The following is an 18,007-nucleotide window of genomic DNA, read 5'->3' on the forward strand; positions in this document are numbered from 1 at the left end:
GTTGTCGAACAACTACCAAAATTGTTCAACAACTGCGCAAGTTGTTCAACAACTAAGTACAGTTGTCGAACAATTGCGCTTAGTTGTTGAACAACTAGGAGTAGTTATTCAATAACTGAGAGAAGTTGTTCAACAATTGTGTAAAATTATTCAGACAACTAATATAATTGTTATTCGACAACTAGGCGCAGTTGTCAAACAACTACCAAAATTGTTCAACAACTAAGTACAGTTGTCGAACAACTGCGCTTAGTTGTTGAACAACTAGGCGTAGTTATTCAATAACTGAGAGAAGTTGTTTAACAATTGTGTAAAATTATTCAGACAACTAATATAATTGTTCAACACAACTAGGCGTAGTTATTCAATAACTGAAATAAGTTGTTCAACAATTGTGTAAAATTATTCAGATAACTAATATAATTGTTCAACAACTATCCTAGTTATTCAAGTCTTAGTTTTCTCGAGGGACAAGTTTGTGTAACTCACTTGTTTTTTTTAATTGGAAACTTGGAAGGGCCGGCTGACTTATTTTTCTCTGTAATACCCTCCTATCTCGGTGTCAATGTAATTGCGGAAAAAGGGGCTTTTCAATCTCGTCCTCTTCTTCATCGCTAAGCTGCTTCTTCACCTCAGGTGAGTCTTCACACATATGGCTAAATTGTTGTTGCTATTTTAAGGTTCTGTTGGCTTCATATAATTGTGTTCGTTTGTGCCTTCTTCACGTGCTGTTGAGAATTGAGATATGAACACAAAAAGGCACATAGTTTTGCCATCCTCTGCTTCTACATCTCTCTTTGTTTGTGTAAATCTAAAAAATGTAAATCAATTGAGGTAACAACATCGTTAATCTTTGATTTTGTTACTATGTTCTTCTTCTTCACTCAGTTTATCGGAAGTTGTACGGTTTGTTGTTGCTGCCGGCGTTGTATCGGAAGTTGTACGGTTTATTGTTGCTGCCGGCGTTGTTAAACTTCGACGAGAAAAAGGTATCGTTCTTCCTTAAAACTCAGAAATTGCTCTTCAGTTTTCATAATTGTTTGTTGGGTGGTCATTCTTTATGGGTTTAAAAGAGCAAAACAAGAACAAACTTTCTTTCTAAATAGATATTCCCCTTGGTGTTTTCTATATATGCAGTATCTTCTGAATTGGTGGTTTAGCCAAAAAGGGGAATATGCATCGGTTGGATCTTTTAGAATAGTTGTTCCAATCCAAGCGTCTATCCCAACATGGAGAGCTTATCCACTACATCTTCTACATAAGAAATGTAGTCTCCCCTTAGCGAACCTCTTTGACGCGAACTTAGATCAGTTAGGCCAAATGACTTTGGATACCGGATAATTAAACTGATAGAAATAGATATCGTGTAGTATAAATATGTTATTTGAGTGGATAGCTTGCATTCACAAATATGTTTCGGAACTTTGTAGGTAGTTGGTTCGGCCGTGGAAGCAAGCAAACTCTTACTGTGTGAGGCAACAACTACTGTCATAGAAAGTGTTTCCATCTGTTGGGTATCACTCCTGTTTATAAAATTAAACCTCCATATCAGTTAGTTGTTTCTGTACTGTTCTTTTTTCCTTCATTGGGTTAGTACTGAGATGAAATGTATTTGAACAGAGCAAGGCTATTACAGAATTTTATCATATTTGATTTTCACTCATTATAAGTTTCAAAAATGTTTGGACAGCATGAAGCCACTTATATACAACCATGTTCCTATATTTTCTTGAAATTAGCGCTTCGTTTCTTGAAGTTATAAGTAGGTAGTCGAGCGTTTGTATCGTTCCTTCCTAATATTAAGCTAAAATCTGTCTGTTTTATACATGTACTCAATGACTGTCCATTTCGGATATTGAGTTGAAAAAGTGTCCGTTTTGACTTCGGACTCCTCAATTGACAAGTAAATGTTTCAACTGTAAGTATCCACATCTAAATACCTTAACTCACCTCCGCTAGATCAATTGAACACACCAACTTAAAATGATCATCTAGATCTCTCTAAAATGTTGGTGTGTCACATGAACATTAGGTGTTTGAGCGACACGACGGAGACGAGTTGGAGTGCTTAGTTTGCAGTTGAGACTAAATTAAGATGTCTAAACGTGCATGTTCATAGTTTCCCTTCTAAATATGGATAATCATACTACTTAGTGGTAGTGATTGTTTCGTTTAAGTATGCTTTATCATGCTTACTTTGGCAATTTTGTCTTGGCTTTCATTGTTTTCTTTTTAGAATTGCTTTGTAATGCTTTTACCCGTGCTGAGGGTCTATCACAAACAACCTCTCTACCTTGTAGGACACACTACCTTCCCGAGGCCCCACTTGTGAGATTACACTGGGTATGTTGTTGTTTCTATAGTCTGGACAAGAAAGAGGAAAAGTAGAAGGGTCAAATGTGGGATTTAACTTGGGTCGTGGGAGGTCTACAGGGACTATTGTTAGACCTTCCTCTGGGGGTGCAATTGGTGCTTCACCATTTGAAAATTCTGTTGCTGGAAATTCAAGCGTCTTGACTGGCATATTTTGTTATCCAAGGGGGAAAACTTTATTATACCGCATGTAAAAGCATGGTTCATCTCTTTGTGGCATGCCTGAAAATATGGAAGAAGCACCCCCGTCACTCAACTAATTGCTATGAATCATTAAATTTTGTTGTTCCTGATGCTGCGTAGGAGGTGAGCTACATCTATTACTTCATTTGTTCAGAGTTGTAGCTTTTCGAAGTGTTCAAAACATATTTGATACCATAAAGTTGCTTGATCAATCTTATAGGCTGTCCTCATACACTCTACTCTCCCCATACTCCACTTTGTGGGGTATACATTGGGTATGTTGTATAATAAAATTGGCTTGAGATGAGTTTAGATGGAGTAACATGGTCAGTGAAGATTCATGAACTGTTCAACTTGTGTAAGACTGAGGTGTAATTGTATTATCCGTTTGTTGTTGTCGTGATGCTGTTCTCATCTTTGAGGTATTAATGATTTCTTTCTATCTTTTGTTTTCAGGTAAATTATCACTATTACTACTATTATGGAGATGTAAAGTGAAACTCTTTTGAACTGAAACTGAGGTCTCTGTGGCTCCAATCTCTTTGGTTCTTCAGCAGTGCAGCATGAATTTATTCCGCAAGCAATTCTAGGCATGAATGTTATTTGTCAAGCTAATTCTGGAATGGGCAAAACAGCTGTTTTTGTTCTTTCAACTCTGCAACAGATTGAACCTGTTGCTGGTTAGGTTGTTGCCATGGTTCTATGTCACACAAGGGAATTAGCTTATTAGGCATGTGTTGAGATATGCAAATTTCTTTTTTCAGAATTTCTTTCTGCTTCCCCCATGTAGAAAGGTTTATTTATTTATATTTTTGGTGGGGTTCTTGGGTTTCTGCAGATCTGTCATGAATTTGAGAGGTCTCATAATCCTAAGGCCAACAATTGTATTGAGCACATATAAGGGAAGGAGCCATTCCCTGGATGGATTGAAGGATTGTAGTAATAACTGTACTCTTCCTTACCAAAGAACCGTGGATACCTTCATTGTTAATTATGGTAAATGAAAGCTGAATGTTGCAATGGGTGACAGAGAATCAATAATAACTGCACACTTGTGTTTACTTGTGTTTGCTGTGATATGTATAATTTTTTCCATACAATATGAGAATATTTTCATTACTCTGTTTTATATTCCTTATGGCTGCAGTATCTATGTTATGTCATCTGCTTCTGTGCTGTACTATGTGTTTGTTTGATATCTCGTAACTTGAGCCGGGGGTCTTTCGGAAACAGCCTTTCTACTTCATCAGAGGTAGAGGTATGGACTGCGTACATCTTACCCCCCCCAGACCCCACAAAGTGGGAATACACTGGGTTTGTTGTTGTTGTTGTTGTAGGCCAGCTGGCGCGGGCAGTGCCATCTAGTAAAAAGAGATAAGTTTGAAATGATAATAGTCTATTAGAACTCTTCAATTATGAGTTTCTTTTTAATTTTATCCTAAAAACTGCTACGTGACTATTTCAATATGCTGCCACTTGACATCTTGTTTTAGTTTTGTTTTTATACTACTCTATAGAATAAGTGAAGGTTTCTGTGACCACAAAGGGCATATTTGGAAGTTGAGACATTTATATTCCTGTGTGTTACTCTTTTAAGTCCCCACGTGTCAATGAAAGCTGAGGTCTCCCTTTCATTCCTTTCTTTTCTCCTCTGGCATTCACCATTTCAATATTTTCTTTCATGTTGTTGCATGAGTTTGTTCTACTGGTGAGGTTCGTTGCTGCGTGTGTTGCTCTACAATTGTGGTGAGATTCTTTCTCATTTGTATCTTCATTTATGGGGCGTCGATTTGTTCATCTTCTTTCTGGGTTGGGACACTTAGAGATATCTGAGGAGGGTCGCGATTATAGTTCTTGTAGGCGTATCGAGGCTGAGGAGGTCAAGGGAGCTATTTGCAGGATGTGGCGGGGTAAGGCGACGAGGTCAGACGAGATTCCAGTAGATTTTTGGAAGAGCACTAGTGGGGTAGGTCTGAAGTGGTTGACAAGGTTGTTTAACATTATTTTTAGAGCTGCTAAGATGCCTGAAGCGTGGAGGTGGAGCACGATGATTCCAGTGTATAAGAACAAGGGAGACATTCAGAGTTGTAACAACTATAGAGATATTAAGTTGTTGAGTCATACTATGAAGGTTTGGGAAAGGGTGGCAGAGTTGAGGATGGGGAGGATCGTGACGATCTCTGAGAATCAGTTCGGTTTCATGCCTGGTCGCTCGACCACTAAGGCCATTCACCTTGTGAAGAGATTAGTGGAGCAGTTTCGAGAAAGGAAGAAGGACTTGCACATGGTGTTTATTGATTTAGAGAAGCATATGACAGAGTTTCCAGGGAGATTCTGTGGAGGTGCTTGGAGGCTAGAGGGGTGCCCGTGGCATACACTAGGTCGATTCAGGATATGTATGATGGTGCGAAGAATCGTGTAAGGACGGTAGGTGAAGATTCAGAGCACTTCACAGTTTTGATAGGATTGCACCAGGTATCGACTCTTAGCCCGTTTCTATTTGCCTTGGTGATGGATGTTTTGACGCGACATATTCAAGGGAAGGTGCCTTGGTGTATGTTATTTGCAGATGATGTGGTTTTGATCGACGAGACTCGGGGTGGAGTTAATGATAAGTTGGAGATTTGGAGACAGACGCTTGAATCTAAAGGTTTTCGGTTAAGTAGAACCAAGACGGAGTACTTGGAGTGTAAGTTCAGTGATATGTCGCAAGAAGATGGAGTGGTTGTGAAGCTAGAATCTCAGGCCATCCAGAAGAGGGAGAGTTTCAAGTATCTGGGGTCCATAATTCAGGGTAATGGTGAGATTGACGAAGATGTCATGCATCATATTGGGGCAGGGTGGTTGAAGTGGAGGCCTACTTCGGGAGTCCTTTGTGATAAGAAGGTGCCCCCGAAGCTTAAAGGTAAGTTCTACAGAGTGGTAGTCCGAATGTCTATGTTGTATGGAGCGGAGTGTTGGTCAGTTAAGAACTCCCACAAGGTGAAGGTGGCAGAGATGCGAATGTTGCGATGGATGTGTGGACATACCAGCAAAGATAGAGTGAGAAATGAGATTATTCGGGAGAAGGTGGGAGTTGCCTCGGTGGAGGATAAGTTGCGAGAAGTGAGGCTACGTTGGTTCGGGCATGTGATGAGGAGGGGCTCTGATGCTCCAGTGCGGAGGTGTGAGACTCTGGCTATGGATGGTTTTAGGCAGGCTAGAGGTAGACCGAAGAAATATTGGAGGGAGGTGATTAGGCATGATATGGAGCAATTACAGCTTACAGAGGACATGACCCTTGATAGGAAGGTGTGGAGGACGCGGATTAGGGTAGAGGGTTAGGGGTGGGAGCGCGGTGGTAGTAATAGGGGAGTGCTCCTTTGGGTCTGGAGTTTCTGGTTTGTAGTGTTGTGGCTGTAGTTTTTGGGGCTAGTGGTGTTGGCTTTTTTGCATCCCGTACTAGTTTATTATGCACTTATCTTTTGTGTTTGTTAGACTGTTAGTTTGTTTTGTGTACCATATTAGTTTATATGCGCTTACTTTTTGTATTGGTTATACTGTTATTGGTCCTAAGTCGAGGGTCTATCGGAAACAATCTCTCTACTTCTCTTGAGGTAGTGATATGATCTGCGTACACTCTATCCTCCCCAAACCCCACTAGGTGAGAATACACTGGGTATGTTGTTGTTGTTGCTTGAGTTACTATACTAATATTCTTTTTCTTTGTTTTTGTGTCTTGATTTAGTTTTCATAGCTTCATATTTCTTGGATACATTATTTTTTTTCTGTTTTTCTCCACGTCTTTCATTGTGGTATGTGTACATGCAGTGAGTTCTTGTCAACTTCTTTACATTTTTTCTTCTACATTCAAGTGTATGCTTGCAGAATATGAGTATTATTGATGTACATAAGGTGTTTGATAAAAATCTGTTTGATAAAAATCTCTTATAGGAAATACAAAAAAAAATATTGAAGGAATTGCAAATTTCAAAGAGGAAAAAGGCACAAAATGATGCAATTACTGTACGTTAAATGCTTGTTACAATAGTTTTAAATTTGAGATCTTTATTATTTTTGTGCCCTGTTTTCTCATATGCAGGTATAAGTTAAGATACATTTGATGCTTTTGTAATTAAGGGTTCTAAAGCTATGATAAAGAAGAAGCAATATATTTTTTGCTTTCTTAGCCTAAATATGTTCGATTGATGCTAGGCTCAAATCACGAAAAAAAGATTTGGCTTATTTTGAAGTTCTGGAAATCAGAAGCCTTATCATTATGTACCAACTTTTCAGAAAGATTATTTGCATTTATAATTGCAACTAAAAATCGAATTTGTTATTTTTGTTTATCTTATAACGGTAGTGACATTATCAGTCGGGGAGTGAACTCTGTTGTAAATGAGCAGTCTTTAAAAAGCTATCAATTTTTTTGGATCAGAAAGAAAGAAATGGTATTTTGTTCTTTTGTGTCAACTTATACTAAATATTTTTGAATAACACGTCAAAAAGTTGAGTGATTTTACTGTTCTAAATTAAAGAAAAGTGATTTTACTAGATAATTTTCTTGACTACTTGACTAACCTTTTGAGGAATTAGCTCTAAACTATCATTCTGTTACTAACGATGGAACTTGGACTATGTCAAGTGACACATAGTACTTGCTTAGTACATCGACTTGGAGGATGAGATTCCCTTGAGTATAGAGTTGCCAATACAATTACGTTGAGAATATGCCCTTCTCTATACTAAATGTTTGAGGTTTGGTGTACCGATTCAGTGATTGTCTTTTGCTAGATTTACACTTGGCAGCAGAAAATGAAGAAATACATCAAGAAGTACAATCTCAAAAGTAAAGAATGCAGCTTTGATTAACAAACATGATGTTATGTGTTTTTTTTTAGCATTGGCATATATAGTACATAAATATTCAAACTTGGCCTCAGTTGGCAAGTAAACACTTCAACTTTGAATATGAACATTTTGACACCTCGCATCATCTCCATAGTGTCAGTTGAACATCCAACTTATAAAGTAATTATCTAGACACCTCCAAGATTTATGTGCCATGTCAGAATTGGGTGTCTACGAGACATAGTGGGGACGAGTTGGAGTGTTTAGTTGTCACTTGAGATCAAGTTGAGATGTCTAGATGTGCACTCTCAAAATTAGAGTGCTTACTTACCAACTGAGGCCAAGTTTGAGTGTCGATTTTTATATTATGCCTTTAGCTTTTAGTCGAGAACTTATGTTGAGATCCACATTGTCTATGAAAGACATTTCTTCATCCAATTCGCCCATCACACTTTGATTTTTTTTGAAACAACAGGTGCGAGTGTGTAACGCACCGAGAGTACACCCTGGGCGTCACACGGTGCTTATAGTCTCGTGGAACCACAAGCTAAACCCATGAGATGGTACCTGCTATGAGTACTGAATAACATAGCCATAAATGTGTAAGAATAACTAATACGCCATAAAGTTTTAATAACTGAAACAAATACTGAATTATGAATCTGAAGAAATAACTATATGTCTGAATAAATACTGAAATCTGAGATAAACTCATTAACTATCTGACATGTCAACTGAAGTCTAAATACTGAATAACTGACTGTAGTGTCTGAAAAGCCTCTAAACTAACTAATTGAGAGTTGATGGGACAGACCCCAACTAACTCCACTAACTACTGAAATAGAAACATGAAGTAAAATAATTTATCCTAGAAATATGAGAACTCACCATTGCTATTGCTGACGGTCTACGAAATCTATGAGGGATCTGGGAACTGGACGTCTAAACTTATGATATAATACATCATAGTGCAAAAGAAAAAGTATGCGATTAGTACTTTGAATGTACTGGTATGCTAAATGAGGTAGGCTAATATGAATGGCTTCATGAACGGGAATAATAAATGTATGAATATACATGCAAGACATGGAATATGAATAGAGTGCATGAAATCTGTAGATAATGGAAATACGTGAGATCTGTAAATACTGTGTATGCATGAAAACCTGTAAATACTAAAGGTACAGGAAATCTGTAGATACTAGGGATGCATGGCCAAGCATATAGCATGATCTGATTAAAAGTTTGTAAACTGAAATACTGAAATAACTGATATCTATATACTTTGGTCAAACAACACTGAGACTGAATTACTAGTCTGATTATTGGGCTGAGACAGTGGGATCTATCATCTAACTGACATACTCCAATCTGAGCTAATTGGGGTCCAACCTGTAATCCCAGTTGGAAGGGTGTTACTACCGTCCCACAGGTACTAACGCTGGCTGTGTGGATCCACTATACTGATGTACTGTCCCGAAGGACTAAGGGTGTCAAGCCTGAACTGACGGGTGATCCCTGCGAGATAGTCAAGCCTAAACTAACGGGTGACTTCTTATATCCTACGCTGGCTATGTAGTTCTGGAGTTTAGGAACTGCTACTAGCGACTCTGTCTATTTGACGGGGAAGCCACCATCCCTACACTCGCTAGGTGCTAAATCCTACTCCCAACTGAATGACACTGAGTTACTGACTATTCTGAGGTCAACTGATTGATGTAAATGCTCATAATATATATTCTGAAGTTATTCTGAAGATACTGAGACAAGGCTAAGTAAAACAACTATGATTTTCGGGTATTCAATACCCCAGGACTCAAAAGCAAACTTAGAAACCCAATATTAAACTTAGAGGGCTTAGCATGAAAAACCTTTATCAAATACTCATTCTTATAAGCATTTTATCAAATATTTGTAGTTCATGGATTAATCAAATCATTGGAATGTTATGGAATTTGTTGTAATAGCATGAATTCAACATGAATAGCACTAAATCATGATTTAATTCAATGAATGATAACACTAAAACGCGGAGATCAATAAAATTAATAGATGAAATTATTGTCGTTATTCAATAATTTATGATTTAAATTATTTAATTTTAAATTATGATTTCATTTAAAATCATATTTCATGGAGATTCATGGGTGAAATCATAATTTAAAATTAAATAATTTGAAAAGATCAATACTTTGCGATTTAAATTAGATACTTGGACTCCATGGATGAAAGGAATTCATGGAAGAACATTTAACATACCCAGATTAACGAATTTGAGAGGATTGACGGAGAGTTCTTGAAATTTGGCCTTGAATTTGAGAGCTAGGGTTTTTATGTTCTTGAAGAGAATGGATCCCCTTTTGAGTAATTTGAGAATAATGGGCATATAATGCCCTATTAGTCTTTAATTTCCTGTTTAGGATGAATTTAGGGCTTAGAAAAATAACTAAACAGCCCTTTGGAAATTAAAAAAATGTGAAACTGGAAAACTAAAAGTCCCAATTTAAGGCCCTGGGGCGACGCGCCAGGATCGCGGAGCCTCACTGGAAATTGATGATTGGGACCTGGAAGCTTGGTGCGACGCAGAGCTATCATGGTAAGCCTTTGAAATGCCATCTTGGCCATCTCCGCGATGCGCCATTATCGTGGAGGCTCACTGAAAATTGCCAAATGTGAACTGGGTCCTTGGTACGACCCGTCAATATCGCGGTCCCTTATTGGTAGGGCTGTTCAAAACCAAACCGTATCCAATAAGCCAACCGCAAAATTGACTTATTGGCTTATTGGATAAACGGTTGGTGAACGGATTACATTTTTTTAATTAATGGCTTATTGGTATGGGGGTGGATTACTTAATTTCCTTATTGGATAAACCGTTGACCCATTAAGAATTACCCTATATATATATTTATACTTTTCCATGTAGATATATAAAGATTAAAATACGTATTATATTATTATAAAATATAAAGTGTAAACCTAATTTATCTAAATTCTTGTGGAATAACCTAAAACCCATTCCAAATTAACCCTAATAAAAATTAGCGAATAAAGTTAGTCTTATGGCTGCTACATCTTTCAAAGTTGAGACTTGAGATTGTTCAATTCAAGGAAAAATAGCATTTTGCTGAGTATATTGTGCAAAAGCTGTTGCGCAAAAGAATTGATTCTTTTCTAAGAGAACTGATTATTGATATGGTTTACGTGGAGTGACATAATTTAGTATTTTGTTTTGTTTTTGAGATAAATATTGAGATTCTTAATTTCTTAGTTGGATGGAACAGTTTTTTATGAACCTATTCTAACTCTCCTAATATCCTTCTCCATTGTTGCCTTTATGAATGGCTACAGCTTGTAACTTGGCTGCTCCTGCTGTGTTCTTAAAGGTAATGTCCATTGCAATAAATCCTTGCCCATCTACAACTACATGAGTGATTATATACATTTAGGTCCATGAGAAAAAAAATCAAAGTGTGTGCACTGTGCCTAACTAATGAATTAAAAATCAACGTATATGCCTAACTAATGAATAACTTTTCGTAGTTAGATAAGCGACTACAATAGATAAATGCTAAAACTATTTACCATGTCAATGTAGTACAATTTAAAAGAAAAGTTTTATGTTTTTGTTCTGAATGGAAACTTGAAAAGAGTTGGTTTTGAGACTTGAGAGACAAGTGCTTATTTTTAGCACTAGTATTTCTGTTGTCGTGAAAAGAAAAGAATGTTCTATTCTGTTTTGTTTTCTGGTTTTGAGACGCAGTCAAGTAGGAATTGTGGATGTCTGATAAACCGTCCGATAACCGCCCGATAATTTTTTATCCGTTATCAAACCAACCCATATCTTATCGGTTGGCTAGTGGATTTGTATATTTTAAAATCGATAATCGTTAAGCCAAACTATTAAGTATAATGGTCCATTCGATCCATTTGATAAGCAGCCCTACTTACTGAAAATTGACAATTGTCATTTAAACTGGCTCCATGATGTGCTAGTGACCAAAATGATGGTGTTTAACGACTATAACTTAAAATCGCCATAACTTCTTATTCGGTTATCGAATTTGGGCGAATTTTGTATCGTTGGAAAGCTAATTGAATTTCCTATACAATGGCTAGCTCTAACCCAAAAATAATGGGTATTTCAAAAATTTTATGTATGAATACTCATGTATTAGGACTTAAATTATGCTAGGGAAATACGGGGTATTACAATATCTCCCCCATGGGATCATTCGTCCTTGAATGAGACTGGTTAAGCTGAGGAAAATTGATGGACTGAGCTTACAAACTGAACATGCATATCTGATGCATGGAATGCATGACTAAAATGATTTGTAAATGCACGACTGACATGAATATGATGTGCAACAGAAACTGAGCATGATAGAGAGAAATCTGAAGAAGAATAGTACCTTAAACCGAATCTGAATTCACGGAGAAAAAATGAGGGTACTTGATTTGCATATCTGCTTCTGCTTCCCAAGTGTCTCCCTCAACAGACTGATTTCTCCAAAGAATTTTGACTAGTGGAACTTCTTTGTTCCTTAGTCTACGAATTTGATAATCAGGAATTTCGACTGGAACTTCCTCATAGGAAAGACCGTTCTGAACATTTATGCTTTCTAGGCGAACAACTACAGCTGGATCACTAATACACTTCTTCAACAATGAGACATGGAACACTGGGTGTACTGAAGCTAGATCTGAAGGCAACTCAAGCTCATAAGCTACTTTTCCAAAACGACTGAGAATTCTGTAGGGATCGACATATAGAGGACTTAGTTTTCCTTTCTTGCCGAACCTCTTTACCCCTTTCATGGGAGATATTTTCAAGTACACAAAATCACCGACCTCAAATTCGAGATCCTTTCTCCTCACATCTGCATATGATTTTTGTCAGCTCTGGGCTGCTCTAAGCCTTTTTTGAGCAACTGAACCTTCTCTAAGGCATCAAACAAAAAGTCAGGCCCTACTACTGCAGCCTCACCCACTTCAAACCAACCAATCGGAGATCTACATCTCCTACCATAGAGAGCTTCAAATGGAGCCATCTGGATACTGGAATGATAGCTGTTATTATATGCGAATTCAATCAAAGGTAAGTGGTCATCCCAACTACCTTTAAAATAACTACGTATGCTCTCAGCATATCTCCAAGAGTCTGAATGGTCCTTTCTGCTTGACCATCTGTCTGAGGGTGGAAGGTTGTACTGAGGTGGACTTGGGTACCAAGACCCTTTTGGAACTTTTTTCAGAAATAAGAGGTAAACTGGGTACCTCTATCTGAGATGATAGATAAGGAAACACCGTGCAACCTAACCAACTCTTTAAGATAGAGTTTAGTATAGTCCTCGGTTGAATAAGAGGTATGGAATGGCAAGAAATAAGTTGATTTGGTCATCCTGTCTACGATAACCCAAATAGAATCACGCTGATGACGGGTACGGGGCAAATCCGTTACAAAATCCATGTTCACTTCCTCCCATTTCCATGCTGGAATACTGAACTCCTGCATGGACCCACTAGGCTTATGGTTCTCAATCTTAACTTGTTTACATGTAGAGCACTTAGCTACAAACTCTGCAATATCCCTCTTCATCCCATTCCACCAATAGATCTCCCGCAAATAGCGGTATATTTTAGTGGCCCTTGGATGAATAGAGTAACGCACACCATGCACTTCTACAAGAATTCGTTGCATCAAGTCATCTACACCAGGGACACATAGCCGACCCTAACAACGCAGCACACCATCTCCTCCTTAGGAGAAAACCTCCACTTTTTATTCTCTGACTGATTCTTTCAACTTAACTAGACTGGGATCTCTATCCTGCTTTTCCTTCACCTCGGAAACTAGAGATAATTCTGAGTCAATCTGCACCCATACACTACCCTCTACTGAATCGACTAAGCAGACACCTAATTGAGAAAGCTGATGGAATTCCTGAGCTAACTTATTCTTACTATCCTCAACATGAGCAACACTACCCATAGACAATCTACTGAGAGCATCAGCCACTACATTGTCCTTGCCCGGATGATACAGAACACTCATATCATAATCTTTCAGTAATTCTAACCACCTTATCTGATGCAAATTCAAGTCTTTCTGAGAGAACACATACTGCAAGCTTTTGTGATCTATGAACACATCAACATGTACCCCATAAAAGTAATGCCTCCAAATCTTTAAGGCAAGCACTATAGTTGCTAGCTCAAGGTCATGAGTAGGGTAATTTTTCTCATGGGGTTTAATTTATCTGGAGGCATAGGCTATGACCTTACCTCTCTGCATAAGGACACAATCCAAACCTACTCTGGATGCATCACAGTACACAACAAGCCCATCTGAACCATCTAGCAAGGTAAGAATTGGGGCTGAGGTGAGTCGAGTCTTCAACTCCTGAAAACTCTTATCATATGAATTTGACCACTAAAACTTAACTTTTTTCTGAGTCAGTATGGACATGGGGGATGGAATAGAAGAAAACCCTTCAACAAACCAATGGTAATAGCCAGCTAAACCCAAAAAACTCCTGATATCTGATGGAGAGATGAGTCTAGGCCAGTTTCTCACCGCCTCGGTCTTTTGAGGATCAACTCTAATGCCATCACCAGAAATAATATGGCCAAGGAAAGCTACTGATCTTAGCCGGAATCCACACTTACTGAATTTAGTGAACAACTGGTGAGCTCTAACAGTCTGCAACACTATTCTGAGATGGTCTGCATGATCATTTTAGCTACGGGAGTAAATATGAATGTCATCAATGAAGACTATGATGAACATGTCCAAGTACTGCTTGAACACTCGGTTTATCAAGTCCATGAAGGCTGCTGGGGCATTCGTGAGACCAAAGGACATGACTAGAAATTCGAAGTGACCATACCGAGTTTGAAAAGCTATTTTTTGGAATGTCACATTCTCTGACTCTGAGCTGATGATAGCCTCATCTGAGGTCTATCTTAGAAAAGTAACTAGTACCCTGAAGTTGGTCAAATAAGTCATCGATTCTAGGAACTGGATATTTATTCTTGACTAGGACGTTGTTCAACTGACGGTAGTCTATGCACATTCTCAGAGAACTATCTTTCTTACTCATGAATAAAACTGGTGCACCCCACAGAGAGACATTGGGCCTGGTGAATCCCTTATCTAGGAGATTCTTCAACTGTTCTTTCAATTTTTTGAGTTCAGCTAGAGCCATTCTGTATGGCAGAATAGATATGGGTTGAGTATCTGGAAAAAGGTCTATTCTGAAGTCTATTTCCCTAACAGGAGGAACTCTAAGAAGATTTTTAGGAAATACATTTCAGAATTCATTTACTACTGTAATTGACTTAAGACTGGGAGTTTCTGAACTAGAGTCCTTGACTCGCACAAGATGATAAACACATCCCTTGGATATCATCTTTCTCGCTCTAAGGTATGAAATCAACTGACCCTTAAGTGCTTAGTACTACCCCTCCATTCAAGGACCAGTTTATTTGGGAACTGAAAATGAACTATTCTGTTTCTACAATCAACTGATGCATAGCATGAGTGGAGCTAATCCATGCCAAGAATAACGTCAAAATCCATCATCTCTAACTCTACGAGATCGACTGAGGTAACTTTATGAGATATTATGACCGGGAAGTTTCTGTATACCTGCCTGGATATAATGGAAACACCGACTGGGGTAGACACTGAAAATGGCTCTACTAGAGTTTCAGGACTGACTCCAAAATTGATGGCTATATATGGAGTTATAAAAGAAAGTAAAGCTCCGAGTCTAGTAAAGCATAAACATGTAAGTGCAAGACCTGTAACATACCAGTAAATACATTTGAGAATTTTCCTGATCTTGGTGGGACTAAAGAACATATAATCTGTTCGAACGCTGACCACTGGTAGCACTGGAAACAACACTTTGCTGAGTTGGGCGACCAGATGGAACTGACGACTGGTGGGACTAGCCCTGTTGGCGTAAATTCCTAACTTTCTGAGCAATTACCCAGCACTTTTGAATCTGATAGCCTGGCTTGCCACACTCAAAGCACACATCACTGCCCGCTCTATACTTTTCCTAATGGTTTCAGTCATATTTTTTACATAGAGGGTTCGTATGGTCACTGTTAACACTACCTTGGGACTTAGAACTTGGTTCTCTATCCCTATTATCATTTTTGAATTTGGGTATTGGGGCACTGGATGAAAAGGGTGCAGAGGCTAAAGACCTTTGATGAAATTGAGGACGATTACCACTTTCTGACCTTGGTTGGTTGAAATTGAAACTACCCGTCCTAGCTCTCTTGTTTACTCTCTCCCTTTCCTTAATTTTCTACTCCTCAATTTGTTGAGCATGGACTATTAACCTAGACAAGTCCATCTCCCTGATCAGCATTGCGGTCCTGAACTCCTTGACCACACTATCAGATATGCCAGACATAAACTTACTCATCTTGGACCTGCTGTCAGCTACCACATGAGCAACATTTCTAGCTAAATGAGTAAACTTGACAGAATACTCCTTCACGCTCATGCTGCCCTACCTCAAGTTAATAAATTCTAACACCTTGGCCTCCCTCAACTCTAATGGGAAGAATCTATCTAAGAAAGCTGTAGCAAACTCTTCTTATTCTACAGGCCCTACATCTACACCCCTATCTACCTTCCACTGCTTAAACCATGTATGGGATACATCCTGCAACTAATATGCAACCAACTTAGCACTCCATTGTATGTCACCCTCATAACATCCATTACCTTTTGAACCATATCTAAGAATTTCTGTAGATCCTCTTCAGACTTGGATCCCGTGAAGGAAGAAGGATTTATTCAGGTGAAGTCCTGAATTCTGGTTGCAGCAGTATTGGCCACTGGGTTGGTCAGAACAGTAGCTGGCCGTTTATGCTGATTTGCTATAAAATTTGCTAGAGTGGTGAATGCAGCCTTGAATTTTGTGTGAGAGACAGGCTCGTCCAGAGGATCTGCCTGGACGGGCGGAGGTGCTGGCTGGTTTCCTGTTATTCTTCCATTCTTTTTGGAAGGCATGTTCTGTAAACGGAAGGAAGAAACGGATTAGACTGAGAGTTTAACTTGAGCTCATGCTCACTCGCATGAAATGAATACTAAAAGAAGGGAAACTTTTCCTAAATGCCTTGTAGCCTCTTGCCCATAAGTGTGGCGCGTTACACGGCCATGCACAAGACTCCACTTGACGCGACTTTCAGACTTCCTAGGATACTTTAAAACCTTAGGATCTGATACTAAGTTTGTAACGCCCCGATAGTAGACCCTCGGCGTCACAGGATGCTTACAGTCCCGAGGGACCATAAGCTAACCCATGAGCTGGTACCTGCTGTGAGCATTGAATAACATAACCATAAATGTGGAAGAATAACTAATACGCCATAAGGTTTTAATAACTGAAATAAATACTGAATTATAAATCTGAAGAAATAACTATCTGAGTCTGAATAAATATTGAAATCTGAGATAAACTGATTAACTAACTGTCATGTCAACTGAAGTCTAAATACTGAATAACTGACTGTAGTTCTGAAAAGCCTCTAAACTAACTAATTGAGAGTTGATGGGACAAACTCCCACTAACTTCATTAACTCCACTAACTCCACTAACTACTAAAATAAAAATATGAACTAAAATAATCTGTCCTCAAAATATGAGGACTTACCACTGCTATTACTGAGGGTCTGTGAAATCTATGAGAGATCTGGGAACTGGACATTCGAACCTATGATATTATATATCATAATGCAAAAGAAAGAGTATGCGATCAGTACTTCGAATGTACTGGTATGCTAAATGAGGTCGGCAAATATACATGGTTTCATGAATGGGAATAATAACTATCTGAATATACATGTAAGACATGGAATATTGAATAGAGTGCATGAAATCTATAGATAATGGAAATACATGAGATCTGTAAATACTATGTATGCATAAAAACCTGTAAATACTGAAGGTACAGAAAATCTGTAGATACTGGGATGCATGACCAAGCATATAACATGATCTGACTAAAAGTCTGTAAACTAAAATAACTGATATCTATATGCTTTGGTCAAACAACACTAAGACTAAATTACTGGTCTAATTATTGGGTTGAGACTGTGGGAGCTATTATCTAACCGACATGCCTCAATCTGAGCTAATTGGGGTCCAACCTGTAACCCCAGTTGGAAGGGTGTTAGTACCGTGCCATGGGTACTAACGCTGGCTGTGTGAATCCACTATATTGATGTACTGTCCCGAAGGACTAAGGGTATCAAGCTTGAACTGACGGGTGACCCCTGCGAGATAGTCAAGCCTAAACTGATGGGTGACTTCTCCTATCCTACGCTGGCTGCGTAGTTCTGGAGTTTAGGGACTTCTACTAGCGACTTTACATATCTGACGGGGAAGCCACCATCCCTACACTCGCTCGGTGCTAAATCCTACTCCCAACTGAATGACACTGAGTTACTGACTATTCTAAGGTTAACTGATTGATTTAGAAATGCTCATAATATATATTCTGAAGTTATTCTGAAGATACTGAGACAAGGCTAAGTAAAACAGCTATGGTTTTCGGATATTCAATACCCCCAGGACTCAAAAGCAAG

The 18,007-nt window shown here is 38.5% G+C and overlaps 1 long non-coding RNA gene across 2 annotated transcripts; it reads left to right on the plus strand.

Moving 5' to 3' along the window:
• The first annotated feature begins 362 nt into the window (after positions 1-362).
• On the plus strand, positions 363-3,617 carry LOC107842971. 2 transcript variants are annotated; one of them, XR_001666223.2, is made up of 5 exons: positions 363-636; positions 889-989; positions 1,431-1,514; positions 2,301-2,679; positions 3,013-3,617. It is a non-coding gene; the product is annotated as an uncharacterized LOC107842971 (long non-coding RNA). The 2 variants fall into 2 exon arrangements; XR_001666224.2 differs by lacking the exon at positions 2,301-2,679 and having other exon boundaries at positions 481-636.
• Positions 3,618-18,007: the final 14,390 nt, after the last annotated feature.

This window comes from Capsicum annuum, chromosome 9 (assembly GCF_002878395.1).
Source record: "Capsicum annuum cultivar UCD-10X-F1 chromosome 9, UCD10Xv1.1, whole genome shotgun sequence".
NCBI lineage: Eukaryota > Viridiplantae > Streptophyta > Magnoliopsida > Solanales > Solanaceae > Capsicum > Capsicum annuum.